This window comes from Prionailurus viverrinus, chromosome A2 (assembly GCF_022837055.1).
Source record: "Prionailurus viverrinus isolate Anna chromosome A2, UM_Priviv_1.0, whole genome shotgun sequence".
Taxonomy (NCBI): Eukaryota; Metazoa; Chordata; class Mammalia; order Carnivora; family Felidae; genus Prionailurus; species Prionailurus viverrinus.
Genome location: NC_062562.1, coordinates 80,025,413 through 80,033,712, shown reverse-complemented (window position 1 = coordinate 80,033,712; position 8,300 = coordinate 80,025,413). Strand labels below are relative to the sequence as shown.

Below are 8,300 nucleotides of genomic sequence, written 5' to 3'. Positions count from 1 at the left end.
GTATCTTGCTTTCTGTTCTAAAAAGGTAAACAGTCAGTGGTCCTACCTGAACAAAGATTATAACTTAGTAGTCACCCCCCACACACCCTTCTCTGCAGAGGTTATGTTCCAAGACCCCCAGTGGATGCCTGAAACCACAGAACCACAGATAGTATCAAACCCTCAAATACATATATGTGTTTTTTCCTAATTTATATATCTGTGATAAAGTTTATAAATAAGGCACAGTAAGAGATTAACAGCAGTAACTAATAAAATAGAATAATTATAATACACATCATAAAAGTTATGTGAATGTGGTCTCTCTCAGAGTATCGTGTTGTCCTGTACTCATCCTCCTTGTGATGATGAAAACTGGTAAAATGCCCACATGATGAGATGAAGTGACATGAGTAACGCAGCCGTTGTGACCCAGTGTTAGGCCATGATTGACCTCCTGACCCTATGTCAGAGGGCAATCATCTGCTTCCAAAGAAATGGAAGCCACAGAAAGTGAAACCACGGATGAGGGGCAACTCCTGTACCTTTTCCTTCTTTCCTTTCTCCCGGCTCCCCATCCCTCTGCCTCAGCAGCGATCACTAAAACTACAGATGCCTCCAGGCAGACACAGCCACATGCACTAGCTCAATCCCAAATAAAAATTTGGATGCAAAGTAAATTATAGCACCCAGAAAGAAGGACTGGTGTTGCCTGTCCGGTTAGAGTAAGAAGACATTAGAGAGCATGGATAGACTGGTAACTGGCAGGCGGCTTCCTATCCAGCTGTGTTCCTGCAGCACTGCAGTCGGGGTTAGGGACTGTCCTGGTAGAGGCTGATGAGTGGGAGGGTGGCATGCAAGTAAAGATGAATTAGACCCTGGTTTTCTTCAACCCACTGGTCAATTACACAGCAAACAATTCTAACAAACTCAAGCCCTCTAATCACTTACAAAGTTAGTGGTAATCAAACTGCAACCAAAATCAGTATTAGATTTTTTTCTGAATTCAGTCCCAGAGTATGTTGTGAGCATGCATTTACCTTCAGCACAGATTCAAACCCCCCGCAGTTAGACCAGTTGAGGGACAAACTAATGATTGACCAAAGAGAGACTATGGATAGAACAATGAACTGGAGGTTGGGGTTTGAGGTATTGCTTCTCTAGAAATAGTGTCAGGAAGGAAAAAACAAGTCAAAGATGGCAGGACTCTCTCTGACCTGTGAGTATTGTGCCTGCCGTCCAGCCACACGTGTCATTTACATTATACTTAATACAGCAAATCTAAACCACAACTGGAGAAAGGGCTTTGCCCGCTGTTCCAGTTATGTATTGCTGTGTTAACAAACTCTCCCAAAACTTAGCGGGTTAAAACTTTGTCAAAATTTCATTGGAAAGGAGCGCCTGGGTGGCCCAGTCAGTTAAGCATCCAACTTCACCTCAGGTCATGATCTCACGGTTGGTGGGTTCAAGCCCCCCCCGACCACCACCACCCTGTCGGGCTCTGTGCTGACAGCATGGAGCCTGCTTAGGATTCTCTCTCTCTCTCCCTCTCTTTCTGCCCCTTCCCCACTTGATAAACATTAAAAAAAAAAAAAAAAAAAAAAAAACCTGCCAGTACTCAGAAGATGCTCAACATCACTAATGCTCAGAAAACTGCAAATCAAAACCATAATGAGATATCACCTCACACCCATCAGGATGGCTACTGTTGAATTACAAAAATTCAACTGAGTAAATTTTAAAGATCTAATTGTCTTTATTAATCAATTCATGAGTTGGGCAGCATCTCATCTAGCAAGTAGAGGAGAACTCCAAAGCATACAGAAAAGAAAATGTCTTTAAAGAGAGAGAGCAGGAAAAAGGAAATTATTAGCAAAGAATCCATTGTTTTAGGCAAGGTCACCTTCCTAACGGAAACAGAGGGGGTCTATCAGTAAATTCCCTTCTGCTGACAGGCAATTCCCATGTTGACTGATTAAAGGTTAAAATTGCAGTTAGGTTGGGGCTTCTGGCTGGCTCAATTGGTGGAGTGTGCAACTCTTGATCTCAGGGTTGTGGATTCAAGCCCCATGTTGGGTATAGATATTACTTAAAAATAAAATCTATTTTTTTAATGTTTATTTATTTTGAGAAAGTGGGGGAGGGATAGAGAGAGGGGGAGAGAGAATACAAAGCAGGCTCCATGCTGTCAGCACACAGCCCATCCCAGGGCTTGTGAACCCATGAACCATAAGATTATGACCAGAGACAAAATCAAGAGTCAGACACTCAGCCAACTGAGCCACCCAGGTGCCCCCCAAAAAATAAAATCTTTAATGAAAAAAAAAACTGCAATTAGATGAAGTATTAATTCTTGGTTTACTGACTTGGGGCCTTAACCTAACTGATGCCAGGGCACCTGGGTGGCTCAGTCAGTTGAGCATCGGACTTCAGCTCAGGTCATGATCTCATGGGTTCCTGAGCTCAAGCCTCACATCAGGGTCTCTGCTGTTGGTGCAGAGCCTGATTTGGATCCTCTGTCCATTCCCCTCTCCATACCTCCCCCACCCATGCTCTCTCTCTCTCAAAAATAAATAAACATTTAAAAAAAACTAACTGATGCCATTTTGGGCCTGTGGTTTTATTTTTAACACGGCTGTCCAAAAAAAAAAAAAATAGAAAATAAGTGTCAGAGAAACATGAGGAGATTGAAACTTTTATGCACTCGGTAGGATTGTGAGATAGCTCAACAGTATGGAAGTTCCTCAAAGAGTTAAAAATAGAACTACCCTATGATCCAGAAATCCCACTTCTGGGTATATATTCAAAAGAATTGAGAGCAGGGTCTCGAAGAGGTATTTGTACATCCATATTTATAGCACTATACCCCAAAACTGGTGTCGCTTTTTGGTAGGTGTTGAGCCCAAGGACACAACCAAACCAAAGAGGAGAAAAGGAAGGATTGTACTTGCAACAAGTAAGAGCACCAGGGATATTTCCCAAAGTAGTATCTCCCTGAACAACAAAATTGGAGACGTTTTAAGCCAAGGGTATGTGCGTGGAAGGGCTTCGCAAAGGAGTGGTCCATATGGAATTGGGTCAAAAGTTACCCTAGGTTAACAGAGTCCAAGTCCCAGGTGATTGAAATCGCAAGGCCAGCAAGGGTCCGCATCATTAATTCTCTGACTGGAATTAGTCCAGTGTTCCAAGTCCTCAAAGGGGTTTAAATACTGCAAAAAAACAACTCAAGAATGTGTGTTAGGTTAATTTTTTTAGGTTCTCTCCTGGCCTGGTAGTGGCTGTTTGTTTTTACATTCTTATGTTCCCTTAAAATCATCACCTACTAAAGTCTATTTTTCTATAATTTTAACATAACCCAGAAAGTTCTGCAAGAATGCTTGGGCAGGTAGTGCTGGTCAAGCATAAATCACAAAATAGGGGTCTAAAATGACTTTTCTTATGTCAAGAAAGTGTCAGGGAGCAAGAATTCCTGTCCCCTCAAAGGTCATTCTAGCTGGACCAAAAATCAAGTTGACATGAGACAAATTAACAGGAGAAAATCAAATTTAATAGGCGTATGCAGGGAATCCACATCAACAAAATCAAATTTCATAGATGTATGCTCAGGGATCCACATAGACATGGAAAGCCCAAAGACAGTCAGGCATAATGGGGTGTGTGTCATTCTGAACTAAGGAGAAGGGGGTAGGGGCCTGGAATATCCGAGGAATATGCATACAGGGCAATAAGAAGGAGCAGATGTTTGGTAATTAGATGTTTGCCTTAAGTGACCATACAGATGGGTCACTCAGATAAAATTGATCTATGTTAAAAAAGCTTATTCCAGGGCGCCTGGGTGGCTCAGTCAGTTAAGCGTCCAACTTCAGCTCAGGTCACGATCTCGTGGTCTGTGAGTTCAAGCCCCGCATCGGGCTCTGGGCTGACGGCTCGGAGCCTGGAGGCTGCTTCTGATTCTGTGTCTCCCTCTCTCTCTGACCCTCCCCCGTTCATGCTTTCTCTCTCTCTGTCTCAAAAATAAATAAACGTTAAAAAAAATTTAAAACAAAACAAAAAAACACGCTTATTCTGGGAAAGACCCCCAATTTAGATTCTGAGTGGTTAAGGAAGGGACAAAATGTTCTCTTGAGCCTACAGAGTCTCAAGTGTCTTCAGCTCAAAATAATCCCCATGCCAAAATGGCACATTCGGAGGGGGGGGGGGTGCTATCTTGAACCCCTTCAAACGCTAGGTCTCATCTTTCTTTTTCCGGAGACCCCTAATTCTTTCTGCTTACAGCAGCACAAATTCACAGTAGCCAAAAGATGAAACAACCCAGATATTCATCAACAGGTGAGTAGATAGATAAAATGTGGCATATACATACAATGAAATATTACTCGGTCTTTAAAAACAAAGGAAATCCTGCCACATGCCACAACATGGATGAACCTTAAGGACCTTAGGCTAGTGAGATAAACCCATCACAACAAGACAAATACTGTATGATTCCACTCGTAGGAGCTATCTAAAGTGGTCCAGTTCATAGAAGAAGAGGAAAATGGCAGTTACTGAGGGATAGGGGAAGGGAGAAAAGAAGAGCTGTTGTCTAATGAGTGTCGAGTTTCAGATTTGCAAGATGGAAACGTTCTGGAGATCTGTTTCACAACAATGTGAAGGTACTCCACACTCCCGAACTGTATACTTCAAAGCAATTGAGATGGGGAGTTTTATTTGATGTGTTTTTTTGCCACTACAACAAAAAATAAACCGCCAGTACTCTTAAAGCCCAGATTCAAAGGGAGGGGAACATAGAGGCCACCTCTCAATGAGAAGAAAGGTAAAGAATCTGCAGCCATGTTTAATGTGCCCACCATGGGGCACATCACGTGGAGAGCACCTGCGGACACAGATAGTGACATATTATGTCCAGGGGGCTGTTTCAGCCTCCCAGAGAGGAAGGATGTTGGAAGGCTCTCTTAGAGGTGGGTGCAGTTTGAAACAATGGAGCGGGAAGAAATGGCAAAGCTTCTATAGCCAATGAGAAAAAATGGCCTGGAATGCCTCCCTTCCTCATTTTCACAACAAAGATTCAGCAAGCCGTTCTACTAAAGCCTGACCGCTCCCACCAAGCGTTTTTCTCATTCAGACAGGCTGCCCCCCAGCTCTCCTGACGGTGGGGGCTCCGGGCCCTAATTGAATAGGTTGATAGGAACAATCAGCAGAAGCGGACCACAGGAGACCTTTCAAAGCCCGCAAACACATAGAAAATTCAACAACGCAGCATTTAGATAGTCTGGACAATGTGGCCATTATAAATGCCGCTCTCATGAGCAGCGATTCAAATGACAGCTTCGAAAAGGATTTGCAAAGAGCCCTTTAGAAATGGAACATGGGCAACTCAGAGCCCATGACGTGTTACAAGGACAAACCCGACTGAACAAAGATCCAAAGCAGCGTTGAATGGCTTATTTATTCAGTCCTGTTCTGTACGAACCTGGGAGAATATGACATCTTTTAAATTGCCTCCCCTGAGCTATGCAATAGCCATGGTGCATGGGAAATGTTAGCAAAATTCCGGAAAAAGGGGGGGGAAACCGATGTTTTACAAAGCAAAGATCACAGTGTAACCACACTAGTGCTTCCACGGAATTCTGCAGACTACCCCGGTATCTCATAGTCGTTGGTCTGAACAAGTAATGGCCACATCCAGAGAGGAAAAAACCCTGCCTTTTATCCTCTTCCACCTGCTGGTTTCCCCAAATCTGTCTGGAGGGCCAACCCTTTCCCAGCCTTCAGGTGGGAGATTCCTCACTGTGCATCCTAGTTAAGTCATTTTGGTGGCATTCTAATTTTACCACTCCCAGCAAAGTGTTTTCCTGTTATGGTGTGGGGAGTGTTTGTATTCCGGTCACCACCAGAAGGAATATGCTGGTTATTTTTAGCCTTGCAGTCTGCAGAATTCTCAAGTGCCCTGGGGTTCCTGTTGCATGGTGGTGTCGTGCACTAGGAAGAAAAAATACACAGAGTTAGTAATGTCCAAGTAACTCAGACTCCAAGCACATATTCCCAGGACGCCTCATGATCAGCAGCCCGCACGAGGAGAAGGCAAATGAGGCATCTCGTGTGCAAAATGTCAGGAGGCGCTCGGTCATAAATCTTCTACCCTATGAGCCTCACTGGCCTCCTCCTAGTCCAGCCTGGCTCTGTGGCTTCTCTCATTTCCCATTCACTCCTCAGCTCCCTGCCCAGCATTGACACTGCTGGTGGGGAGTGTAGTTCCAGTGCTAACAATAGTCAACAAAGAAGAGAGTTTTCAGAAGGAAAGGTTGAACAATCAATGGTAAGGCTAGTGAGGGATCCAATGAGGGATTTGGTCACAATGGAGGATATGGGAGACCCAAGATCACAGCAGATCCAAGAAGGGTTGGTGATGAATGACTCATCTTGGCCGGCCCCTAGACAGGTTAGACCCCAAATGGCAAGGTGTAGACAGGAACCTTGTGAGATTGGCTCCAGATGTTCCTTCTTACAAGAAGGCTCAGGATCTTCCCAGGGAGATGCCTATCCTACAGGAAGCGTCCTTCTCCTCCTCAGGCTTGGGTATCGGTGCTCTGGGGGCTGATTAAAGCCTTTTCCCACCCCCACCCCCACCCCCAGCCCACCTCCGTGGTCTGCTCTCTTCCCAGCCCACTCTGATGTCATAAAGCCAATTTAGACAGCTTAGAGCCAGGGAAAGGAAGAATCACTGGTTCCTGGATGCCGAGAAATAGTTCACACCAAAGCAGGCTTTCTGTCATGAAATCAGGGATATATTTATTTGCAAACATCAAGAAAATGAGGACAACCCTCTTGCCTCCCTCTTCCCCTGCATCACACATATATGGCCCTGTCACTTCCATCTCCTACTGATGGGATTTTAGAGTGATGAGAGGGTCTGGAGCTGACAGCCAAGAAAGAATTCTTGAGGTGCCTGTGGTGCAAAAGGGAATTTTATTAAAGCACGGGGATAGGACCTATGGGCAGAAAGAGCTGCACTGGGGTTGTGAAGAGTGACTGATTATACACTTTGGACTTGGGGGAGTTAAGGGCAAAAGGGAGGCCTCCAAAGGGACTTTCATATGCTAAAGAGGGCTCAGAAGATACTGGAGGCCTTGCTATTGTCAGGCTAAGGTTGTTTTCCCTCTAGTAAGGCATTAACATGAAGATGGTAGGGAGTTCCTGGAGAAATGTTATACTCCGAATTTGCCTCAAGTATTTGCAGATTATAAAGAAATTTGATTTTACCTACCATTTCCTTCTTACTTTTGTTCCCCACATGAGGGGAGAGTGATGTTGGGATTCCAGGAAACTGAGTCTACAGGTTTCTGGAGATTTGGCGATTGATAAGATGGCCTTTTTCTTGTAATTTACTAAGACATTTGTAAACTGATGGAGACTCACATCCTGTATGACTGTGATCTCTATCAGTTAACTATTTGTTTTCTTTCCTCTCCTTTGTTCTTGGACAGTCAGAAGTGACTGAGGAATATCACACATATCTCACTGTGGTTGGGGGGCGGGGAGTTAGCTTGTGCTTTGTCCTCAGCCTGCCTTATGCTCCCTCATCACTACCTTCTCTTCCATATGCATAGCCACTTTGCACAACCCATTACCCTGTTCTTGTTCATGTATTTACAACTCACACCCATTCCTTCCTCTCCCCCATCCCAGCTAGCACCTTTCATAGATCTTACTGGAAACCCCAGGCATTGAGCTTTGTGAATTTTACATAGAAAAATATTCAGAGTGAAGAATGCTAGAGAAGTGGAATTATGGACCGACACACCTGACTTTGAATTCTATCAAACAAGACCATCTCCAGGGCAGCAAGCAGAGACCACTCAAGGTTCAGAAGCACCTATAGCTGTGTGTAAAACCCATGGATTGCTTATGCTGCTCTAATAATATCAAAGGAAAGCATTCCCTTCCATAGGGCTTCTACTAGCATGATGCAATCTCAGAGAATCATTACAGATTAATCATCGTTACGATGGGATCGTATTTCAGTTGTCCCCTGTGTCGTCTGGGTTCATTAAAGTAACTGAGTTCTGAAGGAGAGAAGTTCATTAAAATTGTAATGTGTATTAGATATTTTAAGGTATTTTAAAGTGTACTGGAAAACTATAAGCATTTATCCTAGAAAAAACAGAATCTTCCAGAGTTTTCTCTAGCACTCATTCAGAAACTATAATCTTGTGATGTGGAATGAGGACTATCACGGAATAATGGACCAGTTGTTTTACTGTTTGTGTTTCCAAGTGCTCTGTGATGCAAACCCAGCAGGCTGTTTCCTTTCAGCCCAA

At 43.9% G+C, this 8,300-nt stretch overlaps 1 long non-coding RNA gene across 1 annotated transcript; it reads right to left on the bottom strand.

Annotated features, from left to right (window-relative positions):
- Window positions 1-5,409: 5,409 nt before the first annotated feature.
- On the bottom strand, window positions 5,410-6,591 carry LOC125160761 (uncharacterized). Its single transcript, XR_007150355.1, has 2 exons — window positions 6,456-6,591; window positions 5,410-5,961 (listed from the first exon to the last, which is right to left on the bottom strand). It is a non-coding gene; the product is annotated as an uncharacterized LOC125160761 (long non-coding RNA).
- Window positions 6,592-8,300: the final 1,709 nt, after the last annotated feature.